General features: G+C 39.2%; 1 long non-coding RNA gene across 1 annotated transcript; it reads left to right on the top strand.

Moving 5' to 3' along the window:
* Nucleotides 1-861: 861 nt before the first annotated feature.
* Nucleotides 862-4,126, top strand: LOC137877826 (uncharacterized). Its single transcript, XR_011103574.1, has 6 exons — nt 862-916; nt 2,835-2,900; nt 3,012-3,045; nt 3,135-3,303; nt 3,420-3,541; nt 3,820-4,126. It is a non-coding gene; the product is annotated as an uncharacterized lncRNA (long non-coding RNA).
* The last annotated feature ends 16,186 nt before the right edge of the window (nt 4,127-20,312 follow it).

Genomic DNA, 20,312 nt, shown 5'->3' with positions numbered 1-20,312 from the left:
TAACATGTTATTTTAGAAGTATTTGTTTTACGAAGACGGATATGGTTCTTTTGACAATTATATTTGAGAGGTTGGTGAATTTAGGTTAGCACGTGTCCGAGGATGCTGAATGGCCTGCTATGTGAGTTAGCACGAGCTAGCGGCTTTGGCGCCGGTTAGCATAGTTGCGCTGATTGTGAAATACTCTGGCTTCGTCTCGACGTTGCTTCCAAAGCAGAGGACCTTCGGTAGAGAACACTCTGCTCACCAAGCTGCTGCCGCTCAGGCTGCGTGCGTCAACAGCTAACTTCCACCATGTGGCTATAGTCACATCGTGGTTCGCTAGCACTTGCTATCAATTACTTAAATGTACTTCTTTGAACTTTGTTTTCAAACATATTTTTTTATATTTCAAAATGTATGCTCTAAATTACCATTGAAACAAATGCACCGGATGCACATTTTTTAACTATTTTGATATCTTGCCGTTTTAGTACATCTTATTCATGCTTATATTTCAGTACATTATGTGTATATTTCTTGAGGAAAATGTTAATTCATATTGATTATGTGTATTAGAAGAATGATGCACCGAAAGCCCCTTTATAACCTTTCCAATTGTTTAAATTATCAAAATTGTATAAAGTACACAAATAGCTACACTCATAATCATTCAATAATATTTTTAAGTAAAATGTAGCTGAATTGTATGAAATCAAAAGTTTATTCATTCAAACACTTAAACATTAAGTAAATATGCAATAACCTGAAAATATGTATAACCTGAATGTAGGCAAATCAAGTAAACTTTATGTGACTGAATCATCACGTGACGGTCTGTGTAAGGAAACGTCACTTCACCAACGTGACACGTGACTGAGCGTGGACTTGGCATTCTGATCAGATTCTGACCGACCGAGCAGGACCAAGTCATAAGGTAAGTCCAATCATTTGCCATCTTAAGTAACATGTTATTTTAGAAGTATTTGTTTTACGAAGACGGATATGGTTCTTTTGACAATTATATTTGAGAGGTTGGTGAATTTAGGTTAGCACGTGTCCGAGGATGCTGAATGGCCTGCTATGTGAGTTAGCACGAGCTAGCGGCTTTGGCGCCGGTTAGCATAGTTGCGCTGATTGTGAAATACTCTGGCTTCGTCTCGACGTTGCTTCCAAAGCAGAGGACCTTCGGTAGAGAACACTCTGCTCACCAAGCTGCTGCCGCTCAGGCTGCGTGCGTCAACAGCTAACTTCCACCATGTGGCTATAGTCACATCGTGGTTCGCTAGCACTTGCTATCTGGCTCAGCAGTAGCTAGAAACACCGCGTGAAAGGTAACAACGCTGGTTGTCGTGCACTGCGTGGCTTGTCGCAACCCGCGCCTGATACTATGCTTCGTTTCACGATGCCCCGAGGGGGAACGCCCTTCTGCTGCTAATGGTTATCTAGGCTATAGCCGGTTATGCTAATGCCGTTAAGGCTGCGTCATTTGCTAACACAGGCTACCTACATCTTAACCGGCTGCACCTGCTGCTCGAGTTCGGCACGAGCTAAACTGCAGAGAGGTTTACACAGTTGGTTGACATTACAGTATAAGTGGCTCGTTATACTGCGGTGGCCTGAAAAAATAAATAAAATAAATGCGATTTATTGCCAATTAATGTTATGGTTTCATATGCAGGGAATGTGATTTGGTGTTGTTGAGAGATCGTAGAAAAAGTATGAAAGCATAAAAGTATAACCATTATAACTTGTAACCTTTTTTTTATTCAAAGTGTAATCAGTATAACCTATAAACCTTTTTTAATTTTGTTTGAAGTAATTAAACCTATAACTTGTTTTACTTTTTGATAGATGTGATGAACCTTATAAACTGTATATGTGTCTTTATTAGAATAGTCACTCTAAACTATATGCTTCCTCTTGTAAACGGGATCAAACCAGTTATGTTCTGTGTCAGCTCAAAAAAAAAAGGGGAGGACTCGAGTGTGAGTTACTCATTAGCTTGAAGGAGGTTCCAGCCTGAGAACAGCATAAAAACAGCAGGGCAGCGCAGAAAAGAGGGAGGAGGGAGAGGAAGTACAGAGAGAGGGTCTGTTTTATTCCTCATAGCAAAATCAGTGCGAACTGATAAAGAGGAAAACTCCTTATAGAAGGAGTGTTAGACTTATTACAGAAACTGTTTCATTGACTTGAAATTGTTGTATGTAATTGTTCTGCGAAAAACCTAAATAAAAAACCGGCCTTACATTTTGTAAGAGACTGAAACCAAACAACGTATTCTGGTTCTTTAAAACAATTTAAACCTCTTTCCCTGTCCCTTAACCGTGCAATCCAGACGTGACGACAGAAGCTACCATACGGTGCTTAAGGTAAGTACCATGGGTGAAAACTGTGCAGTGTTAGTCATAAAATAGTGAGAATGTTCACAATAGGCAATAGTAAAGTACAGACGAAGTACATAACTATTCTATACAGGGTGCTAGGGTTGCATCCCATTGAGAACGCCTAGGGCTTTAGCCGTAAAAGAATTTCAAGAAGACAATTAATCCCAAATCCTAACAATAGCGACGGGGTGAGATAAAAGGCCGAAGGTATTGTTCCAGCACCTCAAAAAGGAACGTATATCCTTGCAGGTGGGACAGCCGACGGAGTGACCACCGTGTTAGGTGCGAACGACTTCCCCGCCTAGAAACGGGGCAGGCGCCGCTCACGCTTCAGTGTATTGACAACGAAATATGGAATAATATACAATAAAATATGTACAATGCAAGATCAGGCAGACGCACCTCTGCAGCTGGTTATTTGTCATTCTGGTTGAAAACTAACCTTGTAATATTTTCCATTACTTTCAGGTACAACACTACAGGGCCGAATCAACAAAGTAGATCACGTCTTGTCCAGGCAACCCCTCAATGCAGGTGAGTAACATAACATATGATGGCATTGATAAGTTCTATATGAACTAAGCCATAGTTTTCTGCAGAAATGTTGGCTCTATCTTGACCTTGTTGGTTTTTTTTCTCCTTTAGGTAGAATATGTGAATGGGCGTATGGGAATGTAAGGTGTGTGGAAAATCAGTAGGAAGAAGGTATGAATTGCTTAAACATTGCAAGCTACAACAATAAAACATTTCTTTCACTGTTTTTTTCAGGTAAATGCAGAATTCATGCGTATAACCACTTTGGTCAAGCCACGTTCCTGGCACAGCTTGACAAATACACAGGCAACATAATGATGGTCGTCAGCAATAGAGGAGGAGCTGGAAGGAAGATGCGGCTCGTCATATTCATATGTGAATAATGTCTATCAATTCATAATAGGTAGGTAGAGATCTTCCAACTGTATATTGTGTTCCATTTGTTCTCTCATATACAGCACACCTTGGCTGGCAGCACAGTGACAGTTTAATCGATCACGCATGACCCTTTTTTGCCAGGAGCTGGCTGCCCTGGTGTTCACAAAGGAGGTCCTTCCACTGGTCCACCCTGACTGGGAAGTCTGGGAAAGTGGGACCTCCTAAAAGACAACTGGACGTTGCCAAAGTGCAGGCCAATACAGGTCGGTAATTTGAGTTGTATGTAGACAATTTAAGGCTTCTGTGATTTATAAAGCAGCAGGATCACATGTTCGTGGTAAACACACCACCAGTGATGAAATATGTTTGACCTGCACTGGTAGGAATATTAGCATATCATATTGATATAGTTCCTCAAGTTAATCCTGATTTACTGTTCAAAAAATAATATTGGTTTAACAGGATTTCCTGTGTAGTCAAAATAGAAGAAAATGTTGTATGAATATGCTGTGACATCATCTCTCGTATCTTCTCTTAACAGACGCTGTTATTCAAGAGTCTCCGCGGACGAGTGCCTCGGCCGTGCGAGCGGCCATCAGACGGAAGTGAACGAGCAGTTCAACCAAAAGAAAGGAACATAACGTGGATCATGTTTGTGTTTCTATTTAGTGAGCGAGACTCTGCAGCGGTGCAATTCTTTTTGATGGTTCAGTGTTCTTCTGTGTTTTAATCTGAAACATGGTCATTCTGTTTTGTTTAGTAATACATGTACCATGTAAACTTAAATCAGAACATGTTTTGCTCTCTTAAGTATATTTTTCTTATTTCTCAAATGCATTATATTACAATTATTTGAAAGTGTTTAAAGTTTTAATTTGCAAATTGTTACATTTACGATGTTGGTACATTTTATATATTTGCAAATATTACAATTTTTGACAGTGTATTTGCAATGTACTATTATAAATATAATATATTAAGAATATATTTGAATTTCATTAAAGTGTTTGATTACTATCTGGGAAGTTCATTCAGCATTTAGGATACTGGTAATACATTTATAATATTGTGATGTAAAAGTATGTAGTGTACAAAGTAATATAGCATAGTAATAAGAAAGTGTGCTTTCTTAGTAATTGGAATAAGCCAAAAGTATAACTTTTGGTATACTATTACCACAATATAAATATATTAATGTTGTAATATTTACATATTTGTAAAATACTCCTAATATATTTCAAATATACTTAAAACACAAAAAAAGTATAATTTAAGTTGCCTATCAGCATGTATATTAATACATAGTCATATACTTAAATTGTACCAAGTATACTTTAAGTTGTTCCAATTTAGCACAAAAAAATATACTAAATACACTTCAAATTGTCCATAACTAGTATTTAATCACAACTAAAATCTACTAAGTACAAAATAAGTTGTTCCAAAATAGCACTCTTTAAGTATACTGATGATTAGTAGGGCTTCAAGTATACTAGAGTATACTCAAGTATGCTAAGATTAAATATATTTAGCATATTTATTTTTCACCTGGGTACGATACTTGCATGTTTTCTTCAGCAGGATAATAGAAGTGAAAAACTAACAGACTATAAACGAACAAGGTCACATGACTCCACATCACTAAGCTAAAGACGGACTAGTATTCGTCAAGATGACGTTTAGTAGTCTCATTTAGTCACTTGTTAGCGATGGCCTTTTTTAAGACATGTAAACACTTTAAAATTCATGAATGGGGTATTTACTGGGGTATTGACTTTTATGTCGTAGAACAGAAAAAAACACAGAAAATACACTAGTAGCTATTCACGACTTGTTTGTCACTCGCTAGTCAGGCGAGCTGTTAGTCAGTCTAGTTAATGTCAATCACGCCCATCTAAGTGGTTTTGTTGCCTAAACCTAACTGCCTGTGAAGACAGAAGTTTATTTTGAAAAGACACTATGCATGTAAGGAGTGGAAACTGACACGCCATCTCTGACATGCCCAAAACTGGTGCTAGAGGGGTACCTGTTTGCTTAACTTGCCCTCCAAAATATAAATGGCTATAGATACCTTAGCAATTGTAACTATGCATTGCAGGCCTGTAGCACTTAATGCCTGGCTAACAAGTTTGCTAATCCAGCATTACCAATGCCATGGTACATTTCATACTACATTAATTTGTGGGGTTACAGGTTATGTTAAGGAAAGGAAATACTAACTACACAGTAGATGTGCTATTGTGAACGAGGGTTGTATGTTCCCACTGTGCGGAAGCTGGTCCCAGATATCAGACCTTAAGCCGACATTAGCAGCTCTTTCCTGCTCTTCAATGTATTTGTGGAAATTTACACTCCAGCAACCAAACTCAATATTTGAGAAATGAGACGCGTAGGTTTATCTGTCTTGGTTTGAAATCAATAACCTAATGTTTGACTACGAATTTTGAGTGGGGAATCTAAATTGTGAGTAGCTTGACAGACATAGAAACAGTAAGTAAGGGTGGCGGGACTTAGTAAGCGATCAGTTGCTAATGTTGTCAAAATAATGTCACTTAGCAAGCATGTTTCTTATATTAACGTGAAAAAAAAAATCTTGAAAGTCCGGCAGAAAGAGGTTTTCAGTTGATTACTAATTTCTCACTTCTAATCAGTATTCCATAAAAACATATTGCAAGTGTTTTAGGAAGAGTTTTTTTGGCAAATGGGGAGATAATTCTTTCATTTTTGCCCCAAATGGATTAACAGAAACTTGGCAGGGGGGGCCACTCTGCATCTGAGGTGTGATTTGAATATTGACTTGAAGCAGTGATATCCATGTCAGACTGTGATAGCTGTTGCTAATGGGAGGTCAGCCAGAGGAAAGTAGGAAATGTGCTGCGAACATGAGAGGTAAAAGTAATGAGATTGCCTGAATATCTCTGAAAACTGAACTTAGTTTGTTGAAACATTTAGGTTAAAAGAGTTCTTTTAAAGGGAGAAATAATAGAATCTTTAGTGGCAACATAGTGTTTAGTGTATTTCCAGCAACATTGTTTGTCTCCTGACCGTCAAGTGTCTGCACAGACCTCTAATACTGACACAGACTGCACTCTCATTCCTTCAGTGTTCCCTGCATGTTGAAAAATCTGACCTGTACACAGCAGTATGACGATATTAATAAGAAGCACCGTATTGATTTTCAATGAAAACACTGTGCTGTTTTGTTGCATTTCCTTAACCTTGGCTTACCTGAACCTGAGGCTGCCCAATTCAATTTTTCCTAGTTGGATTTTTCATCTCTCTCTCTTTCTCTCTCAAGGGGGAATTTAATTTAGTTTTTACACCGGTGCTTGGTATCTGTTGCGCCACCCTTAGTTTACTTGAAAAAACTAAAAGGAAAACATGGAAAAAGTCAATCTATTTTTTTCCAGCTGAAGTGCAGTGCGTTCAGTAATTCTTGCATTTACAATTTCAAAAACATTGTGTTCCAAAACATGATTTTACGTGACGGATCTGTACTGTCACCTCTCAACAACTCTTGAATCTGGAGCTTGTGGTGAGCAGACTCCCACTCACAGATGAGCATCGACAGCTTGTGTTTCATGCTGCATTTTAAGCGCATTTGGCCTCAATAGTCTTGGCAGGTCAAAGGAGAGCTATGAGCACCATCGGGCTTGTCACTGAGCTGAGCTTTCAGATGTTGGTGGTCTGTTTAACAGGCGTGACATTTCTCCTTGTCAGCCCGGCAGGTGGTTGAACTAACACTGTGCCTTTGGAAGGAGCTCAAAGTTAAGTCCTGTTTGACTTGTGCCGCTGTGACTGTCATCTTTAGATCGACACTGATAGCAGAGGGCAAATACCAAACATGTATTTAGAGCTCTACAGTGTCACACAGACACATTTTAAAACATTTTAACTTCAATATCCAATACTGTCAAAGGCTGATCTTGTGGAGTGGAGTTCTTTTTTTCCCAGACCAAGGCTACAGGGCTGCAAGTCTCCAGCCCCCTGCCCGACCTGTAAACTCCTGATGTAAACTAGGTCGGTGCAATGACTCAGTGAGAGAGGTTCTTCTGGGAGCATTGAATTATTCAGCCTAGTCCGCTGAACTCTGATAACACAAACAGAACAACAGCAACGTAGAGCTCTGTGAAAGACAGCCAGAAAGCCAAATCAGATGTTATGAGCAATATCTCGCACCCTGAGTTAGAATCATTCACTTTTTAAATCTGAGAAATATGAAAAGAAGAAATGTCATGAATGGTTGGACATTTTTGTTACATAGGCTCAAGAAATTTAACATCTTTGTAGGCCAGTTTCTTATAAAATCATATAAACATCTTTATGTGTTTCACATTTTTTAACAAATGCACTCTGTTACAAGCTTTCCTACAGATTTACAGGTAAGAGAATGTCATAAAGTGAAGAAATGCTGAAATGTCAATCCCCTCCTGCTTACCCCTCATCTAAACCCCATCGTAAGGCTTTGATCAGCTTAACCTGCCATATGTCAGAGTATGTTTACTGCATTTCTATTATATGCAGAGGTTGTTAACTTTTACAACCTCCTTTTGAATGACGGGGAAGTGCATACGTCTTCACAAAAAACTGTTGAGGAAATCTCCTTTTTTTCCCATCATGGTCTTTCTGCCGTGTCTGCCAGATTCAAGTGAATTAGGTGTGGATGCATAAATCTTACAAACACTGAGGTAACGTGTTTCAGACTTGCTTACCAGGTGTAATTTGTCAAGAACTGGCTAACTCTATTCAAAAAGAGCACAGGCTTCTGCTTCAGTAGCTCCCTACAGCCGTTAGAGTTTAGTGTTCAGTGAGGCATCACTACATCTACCCATGGAGTTGTTATCAAGGCCGAGACAAGACAATACAAGGTATCTTTACTCAGAACCAATGCCACACTAACAATAGCACACCAGTATTTTGTGTTATAATATTATGATCCTTGAGATCTGTACAACTGTCAATTCCAAGATATATATGCTTTAGATTGTAAACTGCCATCAGTGGTGGATCTAACTATATTTGTTTAATTACTAAAACACAATTTTCCCTTGTACTTGACTTGAGTATTCACATTTTAATCTTCTTTATATTCATAAAGTACTACTGTACTTTTTACTCCAGCACATTTGTTTGACAACTGTACTTTGCAAATAGATATCTAAATACAAAACACCTTATGATGTACAATATATAGAGATAGAAGTAATATACATTAGACTTGCTTTACCTTGATGAGCCACTGTAAGAATACATATTGTGGCTGTACTTTTTATGTATATAATATATATAATTTATACATTCAATACTTCCATTAGTGAAAAGATTGGCTATTTATTCTTAATGCATGTCATCAGTGCCACTGGGTTGTGTTCCGCAAGAGATTAGATGAAATCATGCAGGTTCACCAGAAAGTCCATCAGCTCAGACTCCAACGGGGCCTCCAACAGAGACCTGCCCGCCTCGGACCGACAAAGATCCGGCTTTGCTGCTGTCTTCGATCAGCAATTGAAAGTTCCGGAGGGAGGAGGAAAGCTCAGCCCCCGGCAACAATATCTCCTCCTCCGGCCAGGAGCAGAGCTTCGCCTCGCTGCTCCGCCGACCCCCGCTGGGAACCAACACCGACACAATATTGCTGGACAATAGGAGAACCAGGACCGAGTGTGGAGTAGACTGTTAGACACCTGCTGCAGTAAAATGAGAGGTCTTCTAAAGTGATAGAGGTGCGTGGAAACACTACCACTTTCATTCACAGGAGACGCCTAAACCAACACAAAATGAAAGTTCCTTGTTGCTTATAATACTTAAGTTAAAAAGCATATTGCAGGATTTTTGCTCTTCTGTATTTTTATGTCATGTATTGCTACTTTTACTTCTTTCACCACTGCTTGCCAAGTGAATACAGAAGTACAATAAGTCTAATTTCACGTGGCAGTGTTTAATGATAATATTGGAAAGTTTAAGAAATACAAAAAAGATGCAAGTTTATACTTGTTTCCTTGACTATAAACAGCATTTCCATGTCTTCCACACACTATAAGTCAATTAGGAGACAAATCAGAGGCTCATTACCCAATATGTCCTTTATAATCTACACCCTAAGCTACCAACATCTTTATAAACATGTATTTCTTTTGACTGTATAGGTACAGTTGTGGTCAAAAGTTTACATACACTTGTAAAGAACATAATGTCATGGCTCTCTTGAGTTTCCCCGTTATTTCTACAACTCTGATTTTTCTCTGATAGAGTGATTGGAACAGATACTTCTTTGTCACAAAAAACATTCATGAAGTTTGGTTCTTTCATGACTTTATTATGGGTTAACAGAAAAAGTGATCAAATCTGCTGGGTCAAAAATATACATACAGCAGTGCTAATATTTGGTTACATGTCCCTTGGCCATTTTCACTTCAATTAGGCGCTTTTGGTAGCCATCCACAAGCTTCTGGCAAGCTTCTCGTTGAATCTTTGACCACTCCTCTTGACAGAATTGGTGCAGTTCAGTTAAATTTGATGGCTTTCTGACATGGACTTGTTCCTTCAGCATTGTCCACATGTTCTCAATGGGATTTAAGTCAGGACTTTGGGAAGGCCATTCTAAAACCCTAATTCTAGCCTGATTTAGCCATTCCATTACCACTTTTAATGTGCGTTTGGGGTCATTGTCCTGTTGGAACACCCAACTGCGCCCAAGACCCAACCTTCGGGCTGATGATTTTAGGTTATCTTGAAGAATTTGAAGGTAATCCTCCTTCTTCATTATCCCATTTACTCTCTGTAAAGCACCAGTTCCATTGGCAGCAAAACAGCCCCACAGCATAATACTACCACCACCGTGCTTGACGGTAGGCATGGTGTTCTTGGGGTTAAAGGCCTCACCTTTTCTCCTCCAAACATATTGCTGGGCATTGTGGCCAAACAGCTCGATTTTTGTTTCGTCTGACCACAGAACTTTCCTCCAGAAGGTCTTATCTTTGTCCATGTGATCAGCAGCAAACTTCAGTCGAGCCTTAAGGTGCCGCTTTTGGAGCAAGGGCTTCCTTCTTGCACGGCAGCCTCTCAGTCCATGGAGATGCAAAACACGCTTGACTGTGGACACTGACACCTGTGTTCCAGCAGCTTCTAATTCTTGGCAGATCTGCTTTTTGGTGGTTCTCGGTTGACTCTTCACCCTCCTGACCAATTTTCTCTCAGCAGCAGGTGATAGCTTGCGTTTTCTTCCTGATCGTGGCAGTGACAAAACAGTGCCATGCACTTTATACTTACAAACAATTGTTTGCACTGTTGCTCTTGGGACCTGCAGCTGCTTTGAAATGGCTCCAAGTGACTTTCCTGACTTGTTCAAGTCAATGATTCGCTTTTTCAGATCCATGCTGAGCTCCTTTGACTTTCCCATTGTAGCGTTTGTGGGCGTTTGTATCCAATGAGCCCTATTTAAATGGCCTCAGAGAAGTCACCAGTTGTAGTCACTCATAATCACTCACAAGAAGTTAAGAGGCCATGCTATGAAGCTCATTTCATTGACACAACTTTCTAAGTCACCAAAATTGCTAATTCATGTTGCTGTATGTATATTTTTGACCCAGCAGATTTTGTCACTTTTTCTGTTAACCCATAATAAAGTCATGAAAGAACCAAACTTCATGAATGTTTTTTGTGACAAAGAAGTATCTGTTCCAATCACTCTATCAGAGAAAAATCAGAGTTGTAGAAATAACTGGAAACTCAAGAGAGCCATGACATTATGTTCTTTACAAGTGTATGTAAACTTTTGACCACAACTGTATATGCCAACTTGTCAAGGATGTTGGAAATGTATCAGGAAAAATCATCAGGGCTTATGGATGCTGCAAATGAAAATGAGGTCTTACTATTGACTTTAACTGGATGTTAATTAGGGGAAACATTTAGCCAATAATGCTGCTCTAATCACACTTGAGTAGATTCCCTCCCCAGAGTCTGATCTGTGAGTAAAAGGACACTTCTGAGGGAACAGAGGATAGCGCCACTTTAAACAAGGTATTACCTCAACACATCCAGATGCTGCTACCTGATAGTAAAGGTCTATCGGATGTTTACAACGTCACAAAACAGTGTTGATATGGCTTTGCCGTTTTTGTTCCAGAGGTGAGCAAGAGGCAAAATGGTGTTCCTTTGCTGAGATTCTTGTAAAAAACCTTTATCAACAAGGAAATGAAATGGTACATGCGGAAATGAAATGGTAGATTTCTTGCTTACATGCTGAGACGTTGCAGTTTGTTTATATAACATAAAATATGTATCACAATCATGTTTAAATTGAGAGGAAAATAAGTGGCATTATCAACTGACTGTTCACTAAGCCTGTCGTCCTTCCAACATTTAAATGTCATCAACATTTAAACTTTTAAACAATAGGTCTTTACTTTCACACAGCAGGCTTTTCATTTCTAACCAACATCCCCAATTTTGCCACCTGAAAGGAAGTGTTTCCAATTGTAAGTAGCTTGCTCATTGATGTTGTGAGTTGGTTAAAAACTGTCTCAAATAGATTTACTAATATGTTCCTGCTGAGTCGCTAGCTCCATGAGGTGGTTAAAGACGCTGTCCCATCTAATGTTTCAAGATGGGTTGCTTTTTAAAATGCAGACGGAGCTTCATTGTATTGCAGAGTGAAGCTATAGTGCAGTATTAAGAATGAAAAGGCAATTCAAATGTTATTTAAGGCTTAGGGGTGACCGTGGCTAAGTGGAGAGCAGGGCCGCCTTTCAATCAGAGGGTCGGTGGATCGATCCCCGGCTCCTGTTCTGCTAGTCTCATGTCAATGTGTCCTTGAGCAAGACACTTAACCCCAAAATTGCTCCCGGTCTGCAGATAGATACTGAATTGTAAGTCGCTTTGGATAAAAGCGTCTGCTAAAAATGACTGTAATGTAATGTAATGCTTACTATAGAGGAGGGTACTTGGAGGTTTCATCCCCTGAACAAGGCTGGAGTTAGCAAATGATACCCCCCCCCACACACACACACACACAACTTCCTCCTTTCCTCTTTTTACACAAGTCTGGTTCTTTCCTCCTCGTCCACCCTCTCTGTCACATTGGCTCTGGACTGTCATAGAAACAGCTTGGGATCCAAACCCCTCTCCTGTTCTTTTCAGTTACATAAATTCCACATACTGTTGGAGTCCTGACAGTATTTTTAGACTGGCATAGACGGGGCATATAATGATGCCAGCCATCAACAGTCCCATTATGTAACACGGAGAGGGGTGTGTGCACATACATGGCACTTTTTTCAACTCCACACTATACTTATTCCCATCTCTGGTAGGCAGGTACAAGCATTCACATACACAGTAAACACTGAGCTGTGTTCCTGTATGTCATGAAGTGCATCCACACTTGTTTTTGTAGGGAAAAGTACACTTTCTACAGCCTATAACATGCTCTGCTTTCTGGCAACTGTGCAACAAAAGCATTACTAGTTTAGCCACCTGTGAAGGTTTATAATTATTACAAATCAGTTAAAAAGAAAGATTTAGTTGCACAGAGCTGCTGCAGAAGGTTTCGAAATGTGTAATCCAAAAACATTTTAAAGGACTTATAGATTTGAGAAGGTCTGTACAAAATCCCTCACATACCTCAGGACTTTATCAATTAAATGGTGAGGTATTTAGCACAATTGTATATTCAGCACCATGGACAGCATCAAACTGGAAACAGAAACTTAGCAGCATAGCTCCTTACTTGGCCATATTGTTGTGGAATTTTGTTGCATGCTATTTTAAATCATTCTGTTTTAAATCTTGCTAATTTAAATCTTGTAACAGTTAGATCTATAGTCTATAGATTTATAGTCTATAGCCAGTCAGTATTGGGGATTTATTTTAGTTCAGTTATTAAAAGCAATTGAAAGCTTGTCGATTGCAATTTACCATGCTATTGACTGGGAGAAATCTACTGTAGCATATTTTATCATTTTTATTATCTATTTTTAGAGGTAACTGATTAGTGCTCTAAGCTGAATTGCTTAGAGCACTAGTAGATAGAGACCAGACTTAAGAGTCTGCCTCAGCATTGAAACATACACATAATGACAATGCTAACATGTTGATGTTTAGCAGGTATAATGTTTATCATTGTACTTTAACATTTTAGCATGCTTTACTAATTAGCGCTAATTAGCAAAGTAATGCTGAGGCTGATTGCAATGTCATTTGATTTGCAGGTATTTGGTCGTTAACCAATACAAGAAATAAAACGTTTGACCTGATGATGATGATACAGGAAGAGTGAAGTGATAACCAAAGTTATGATAATTAATCTTAAGGGGGACATGGATGTTCTATATGTAATTGCAATCCACCTTGTAATTGTTGAGATTGCTGGTAGCACTACAGGAAAAGACAGGGGTTCACCAAAGTTGGTAGGATTCATCCTGTGGGGATCATGAATGTCTGAACAAAACTTCATGGCAATCCATTCAACAGGTGTTGACATATTTCAGTCCGAACCAAAGTGGTGAACTGACAGACCAATACTGCCATCCTTAGAGCCACACTGTTAGCTTCACCAGCATATTTTTCTTCTTAGACTTTATTAGACTTCATGAAACTCTTCCTATCCAGCGTTAAAGGTTTGGTTTTCAAAAATGCTTGGTCTTTTCAAATGCACAAAGACCAACAATGCAACCAATGAGAACACAAAGGATTTCTGAGAAACAACTACAGTTTTACCTTGGTGTATTCTTTCCACATCAACATCAGAGCTAAGAACTTGATTGAGCCAATGCTTCACAGCAACTTGCTCTCATTGACATGACATTTCTGCCAGAGGAGATATCTTGAATAGCTAAAGGTAAACAAAAGAAAAAACTCCCTAAACAAAGGGGAGGTATTTAAAACACTTGGTTGTGGAAGCAAAAACAGGTTAGCACTAGCCTGGGAGCAAATGGGTAAAATGAGCCTAAGGAGTAAACCAGGAAACCGGGATATACTTTCAGGTCAAAAGTTTATAGTGGATTAGGTAAGAAGAGGAAAAAGTTACTAAGAAATGCAAGAAAATTATATATTAACTTTACCTAAAAGGTATAGGTAAAGTTGATCAAATGTAATTGAGCTGAACAGACCTGACACTTCCAATCCGACACATATGGATGCTGACAAACAAGCCAAGTATAATGCAAGGATTGATTGCTGTGAGGTCCTCTCTAAATAAAGCTTTTACCTAGTAGGTAATTAGGAAGTGAGCAGATGCTGGTATTGAGTGTTTTGAGTGCCTGAGAGAAGCAGTAATTGTTTTCTGTTGATTACATGGCCTTTTGACAGAAAAAGGTTTACTGCAGTAGTGACCACAGACTACTGGTCTGAGAAGACATACCAGCACACGGTGCACAGAAGCATGGGAGAGTGAGCTTTACAGTGAGTTTCAGTTCATTGTTTAACTGTTGAGCCCACAACTTTACTGTTTTGGTATCTCACTGCTCTCATAGCACCAGTTTCAGCCACAGCAGGTAGCTATTTTCAGTGAAAAGGCTCTGAAAACCGACTGTACACTTCCTGCTCAGCACCAAACAGCAGACAGACACTGTTAGCAATTAGCTGGTAAACATTGTGGACCATTTAGCAGCTAAAGAGCCAGATATGTCCTTCTGGAGTTTGTAGAAACCAATAGCAGAACTTAAAAAGAGTGAATATTTGATTGACATTCATTAGGTTTGTAGTTAAACCTAATTTTGATTTGTAACTGCTGGTGATAAGCAACTGCTCCTCATGTCACCTTAAAATGTGTTGTATCAACATTGAGTTAAAAGCTTGTTTCTGTTGCTCCCAAGTGGCCAAAAAAACGTTTTTGTAGATTTAAGTGACACTTTAACTTTTGTTAAAAAAAAGGAAAATGACATCCTTCCCCATGCAAATTTAATGCTGAAAATAATGATTAATAAAACACACCCTTGCTTAATTAATACAATCAGGGTTTGGCTGGTATAGCCTCTACTGGTCTGTTGTGACCAGCAAATTATGTTGGCACATTTTTGTCAACTTTAGATAGATACTGCTGTATAAAAGACATTACTTACTCATTTCACTGACTTAATGACTCTTCTCTACTTTGTGTGTTTTTCCTGTAATTGTTACTTTGGGCCACAATGATTGCCATTAAGCAAAAGTTACATATGCTGCCTTCAAAATTAAATAATATGCACTAAATACTCAATATGTGTACCATCGTTCAACATATTTTTGAATGACTAAATAGTAGTATGTGTATTTTTACATTACATATTACATTACCACGTCACTTCCTGAGAGCCTCCTTGCCGGTTGGAGATGCGAAACCATTGTAACCTGTGCCAACCTCATGTGAATGAACTCATTTCAAATATATTATGCCTAGCAAAGTGGAATCTGATACTTACACTTACATTGAAGCATTATTGAAGTTAAAGAGCTGTCCGCCATTATCTGTTATGAACATTGTCATCACTACCGCTTTGCATTGTGGGATATTTATGCCGGCATAGTGTCCAGTGTTTGCATACTGTAATATTTCACCCGAAATAGTATGCAATTCACGTACTATTGGTTTCAAACTAAGGTTTCAGACATACCAGAAAATCTCGTGTACTGTTTTAACGCACTAAATTGCATGTTAGTATGGAATTGCGGACGCAACCATCTCGCTTTACTTCTCAGTGGCTTTTAATGGTTACAGTGTGCTTCCTTTTAGATTATTGTTGTCATGAATTAGTCCTTTGTTTTTACCAATTCATAGTAGAAAGAAATGAACCTACTGTATAATGTTTATCTTGTATTACTATTCAAAACAATATCAATAGAGCATATTTTGACTCAAAATGTTTTTTGACAGTTTTGGTTCCTTTTCTTGATTACAACTGCAAACCAACACCCTAACTTATTAAACCTGGAGAGCAAAGTTGTCTTTGCAGATGCAGTGCGAGCTACCATTGTCCAGTTCACAGACCCTTCAGTCTCTTTACTGGTGGGAATCAACAGAGGAGAGACTGTGTGGTTTGTGTTTCTTGAATGCTGGCTCCATCTGCTGGTTATAAGCGTAACACTCTTTTCACAATTTGCTGCTTGGGCAGCGTAAACTAAATCATGATATCACAACAAAGGTTGATGCCTCTCTCTTACAGCAAGCTGTCAATGAGAAGGATACTGGGTGTGTCTTTATAACTGTGTTTGACTGGGAGTATACGGTTTGCCGGGAGCAATGAAAATGTTTCCCGCAAACCTCCCACAGAGGTCACAAGTTCATCTCTGTGACGTACTTTCAACATCAACACAACTGCAAAAGCCTTAATTTACATTTAGTAATCCAGCCGATTAAGAAGGATAGCTCAAAGTTAAACAGGGCTGCCCCCATTTTTTTTACTACAGTTGAACTGCATTGACCTCTGCCCTGACAACCTTATGTCACCGTGTCAGAGTTACAATGTCCCTCTGTCTCAGTTTGTGTAGTGTTTCAATGGATGGAAGAAGCTGTGGTGTCCTCTGTGGGAAATTTCAAATGTACTGTATATTATATCATTTGGAAATAGTGGCATAAAGTCTGTAAAGAGAGAGGACATTTTGGATACAATTATTGAGGAATACAGATCCTCTTTTAAATCTTAGGGGTTTGGTATGAGTGGAGCCTTATGATGTACTAGTAAATAGGAGACCCTCTGAAAAATATTGCTACAGGATGTGATGAGTGTTTATGTTGGTATTATGTTGTTCTTGACCCTGTCATGTTCTTGTTTGTGTACCTGGCGGGGTAAGAGCACCAGACAGTTTGACTGGAATGCCTATCAGCAGGCAGCTGGCTTGTTAAATGCTCTCCAGAGATTTGGTTTCGTCAGACATATGGCAGAAATGTGTCTTTGACTAAAACAAGACAACAATAAGTTTAAAGTTTATTTTGTTGCCCTTCAAATGGAGCAGTTGAGTCATAATAATAAAAATTTCTTACACATGCTTTGTTGCTGTTGGAAGAGAGCAAAGGGCCTTTGTATACATTGCAAAAACAGCTCACACATTGTCTAATTGCAGTCACAGAATCATTTCAATTCACATAGTTTTGAAGGATTTAATACAAAAAGCTATACAATTTCCAGAACAAGAGTTTCACAAAGGCTGAACTTGCGGTACTTCAAGTCTATGGGAGGAGGAATATTCTTGAATGTTGGAGAAGTCAGAGAAACCACAGTTATGCAGCGATCTGGGCTGTGGCTTCCTTCTCGTGGCAGATCCTTCCCCTCGTCTGGAAGCTGTTGAGTTCTCTTCCAGATGTGGTCGCCTGATCTTTTTAACGACGATAGACTGATACAGGCAGAGCATAACAGAAATAAAGGTTTGAAAAACAACACAAACCAAGAAATGCAAGGGTGGAAGTACTGGGTACAAGCTAAAATTAGGACTTCTACTTTCATTTAAGTAGATTTTATTTGACTTTTGGAGAGGCAAGAACTGGAGTTTACATTAATACAATCATTGCCCAATCAGAAGGATGTTCCAGTTTTGCTCTGAAGCTCTTTCCCCTATAAGGCAATCTCTGAGAAAATGTAAAAAAAAAATGAAAAAAGAAGAAGATTTTTGTTTGGACAGCGGTGGAGGAATGGTTTTATATTAATATTTAAATGGTTATAATCAGGATACCACAATTGACCTTTCATGAAAACAATAAGTAACTGCTACTGAGAGTGGTCTTCAAACAAGCTACATGTTTTCAGCGTAAGCATTCTGTTTCAGTTACATTTAAGTGAAGGAATGACAGTGTAGATCTTTCCCCGACATCTTACACATGTTCTCTAAACAAAATCAAAAAGTAAAGCAGGAATTCCCTAGCTGAGACATCTGGGACATGCAGGCTGTTTTTTTCCCCTCTCACATTCACAGTTTGGAAAATACCAGTTGATTAAAAGCAGGTGTCTTTGACTTGGTCATCCTCCAGAGAGAACAGGTTGCACAGCTGTCTGACACACACACATGCACACGTGTACACTGTGCACACAAGCAAGGAAAGATAGAGAAAGAGACACTTAATGAAAGATAGCAAACAACTTCTTTACTCGGGTGACTCTGGGTTCTTGTTGAACAGCTCTGGCAGGGAGATGCTCCTGCTGTGTCTTTTGTATGTGCAAGTGGATCAAACAAAAGCTTATTGAGGAATCTCTGGGAAGCCCAAGCTGTTGGAAAGGAATGCCCTCTTCTCTTGAGGCTCAGTGCTCGAGTCTTAATCAGTCACCGGAGGGGCTGTTGAGCTGGGGGCCTCCTGGACATGACGGGCGGACAGGAACTCACTCACTCCTGACCTCACTTGCCTCAATAAAATCTATTAGCTGAACACAGAGGGCCAAAGGCTGGTCATTGCTGCTGATGTGATACAGATAAATTAAATAATTGGCCGCTGTTAACCTTTTCATGGTAATACTATGTCCAAATCCTTATGTAACATATTTCTCAATCCTGGGAATGGCTGAATATTTAAATGCAGGCATTTTTTTTTGTCTAAAAATGTTTAAATTATATTTTATAATTAAAGCTGCGACCAGCGATGAACGGGCCCTTGCATCCTCCCGCACGTTGGGGGTGCTGGCGGGACTCCAACGTACGCAGCTGAGAACGTCTGCGACCGTCGGACAACGCGCCTACAAGTCCGATGCTTTTTTTCTGCATTTTTACCGCGTGATGCAGGAAATGATGCTTTGCAAATAGTCCACCGCTTCCTGTATCTGCTGTGTGGCGCTACAGAAGACCCGCAAACATGCATTATGTTGCTCTATATGAACTGGATACCACATTGTGTAAAAGTTGTGTAAAACGGATGCTGTTTGTCAGACAACGCAGATTTCCTTTCGCCAGCAGGTGGCGCTGTGAGTATTAGTGAAAATTAGCTTGTAGACATCCTCAGGCCAAGTTTGGGACCATTTGGAACAAGTCCAGCTGAGTTACATCAGCTTTTTTCATGGGGAATCACATAAAGTAGCCGCCCACTACGGCTAAGCCATTCAACAAAACGTAAAGCTTTTGATTACATTTTAATCACAACAGTCTTGAGATTGTATTAACCAAATTTGAAGTGGATCTGACAAAGTCCCTAGGAGGAGTTTGTTAAACTATAGTCACTAGAAATAGGCCAAAATCTATGGAAAAATTACACAGATATCAAAATGGCCAACTTCCGGCCGGTACGGTTTAGAGCATGGTCCCAAGAGACTTTTTATTAAGTCTTCACGAGTTACATGTGCTTACCATGTTTCATTAATTTACCTGAAACATAGCGCTGGGGTTGGCCTTTTGAAATATTGTAGGGGGCGCTATGGAGGCAATTTCAAATGGATAAGCCAAAAACACATATAAAATATGTCCTCCCATTACCTATGACACATGTACAAAGTTTCATGAGTTTTTGAGCATTGCAAGCCACTGAACCATCAGCCTACTTTTTCATGGTGAATGATGCGTTGCCATGGCAACAGCGTTCAACGAAAACTTACATAATACAATATTCACGATGTTGCATCATCAATGTGTTAAGGCTATCATTACCAAATTTCAGACTGATCTGGTGAACTGGCTAGGAGGAGTAAATAAAAGTATAAAATATGACATTTCCTTTTGCCAGTAGGTGGCGCTATGAGTTATTGAAAATATTGCATTTGAAGTATGCTAAGGGTTGAAGTAGCATCGTGCATAAGAAGATTTGTGCAGATTGGATAATGTACCTTGGAGTTATAACAACTTTATTGTTCATGCCGAATGAGGCAAAATGGCCGCTATGTCACGTCAAGGTTCTTCGATGAAAACTCTAGCTTTTGATAACTTTTCATCACAAAGGTCTTAACAGCATATTGACCAAATTTGAAGTTGATCGCATGAATTCTGTAGGAGGAGGTCGTTAAAATACAAAGGCTGAAAACGTGAAAAATCACCAAAAAACTGAATTTTCATTTTCACCAGACCTGACAAGTCTGCAACATTTGGTGAGTTTTCATGCATGACAAGTCCCCCAGAAATGCACCCAAAGTGTAAAAATAAAAATCACGA

The sequence above is a fragment of the Cebidichthys violaceus genome, unplaced genomic scaffold, assembly GCF_023349555.1.
Source record: "Cebidichthys violaceus isolate CVI_PGR_0920_01 unplaced genomic scaffold, fCebVio1.0.p SCAF_22, whole genome shotgun sequence".
NCBI classification, from domain to species: domain Eukaryota; kingdom Metazoa; phylum Chordata; class Actinopteri; order Perciformes; family Stichaeidae; genus Cebidichthys; species Cebidichthys violaceus.
The sequence above is the reverse complement of the archived record's forward strand: the minus strand, read 5'-3'. Positions and strand labels throughout refer to the sequence as shown.